This window comes from Pteropus alecto, unplaced genomic scaffold (genome assembly GCF_000325575.1).
Source record: "Pteropus alecto unplaced genomic scaffold, ASM32557v1 scaffold67, whole genome shotgun sequence".
NCBI lineage: Eukaryota > Metazoa > Chordata > Mammalia > Chiroptera > Pteropodidae > Pteropus > Pteropus alecto.
In genome coordinates, this window is record NW_006441061.1 from 3,750,370 (window position 1) to 3,751,123 (window position 754).

A 754-nucleotide genomic window follows, 5' to 3' on the forward strand; every position below is an offset into this window, starting at 1 on the left:
TGCTGGGGGCTGGGCTTCTGTGGTCAACAGTGAGTCAGTGGGAGAGTCTCCTTCAAAGCTGGGAGACTGGTAATTATTGATAATTATTGTGGACTATCCGGATTTTAGCTGCTCCCGCCACCTCAGTGCCTGCAACGCGCATGCTAAGCACTCAACCCATGTTTATCTAAGGCTCACGATAACACTTTGATTAGATACAACCCCTTGTCCTCTCTTCACAGATGAGGCTACAGGTCCAAAGGGGCTGGGTGACTCATTTAAAGTCATACAGCCAGTTCTTAGGGACACTGTCCTTGGACCCAAGTCCGCCTACTCCAAAGCCCTGCCCCTGGCCTTCCCCCTCCCGACTTCCACTCACGCCTGGTGTCCACACTGTTTGCTCTGCTCTCCTCCAAGCAATTACCCACAGGACACAGCGTCCTTGCTAAAACTGATCGTTAACTGACTGACAGACCTACTCACCCAGGGGAAGGTTATATTCCTTGGGATGTTTTCCTCCCATGCCCAGGCCTGAATCTGTTCTTGGTCAGAGTTATCGTGGACTTAAAGGTCAAAAGACTGGGGAAGGATGTGCAGGGAAGGAGAGAGAGGAAACAACAGTCAGTCAGGAGGCCACACCCTCCCCCACCCTGAGTGAGCCTCCCGGAAGTCCTCCAAGGAGGCGGCGTCTGTAACGCCATTCCAGAGGCGGCGTCTGTAACCCCAATCCACAGCAGAAACCACTGAGGCTGATCTGGCTCACCTGAGGTCACAT

The 754-nt window shown here is 53.2% G+C and overlaps 1 protein-coding gene across 1 annotated transcript in view; it reads left to right on the plus strand.

The window, feature by feature from the left end:
* TTC16 (tetratricopeptide repeat domain 16) overlaps positions 1–754 on the plus strand; it is a 12,896-nt gene that overhangs the window by 4,154 nt on the left and 7,988 nt on the right. The window lies entirely within an intron of this gene.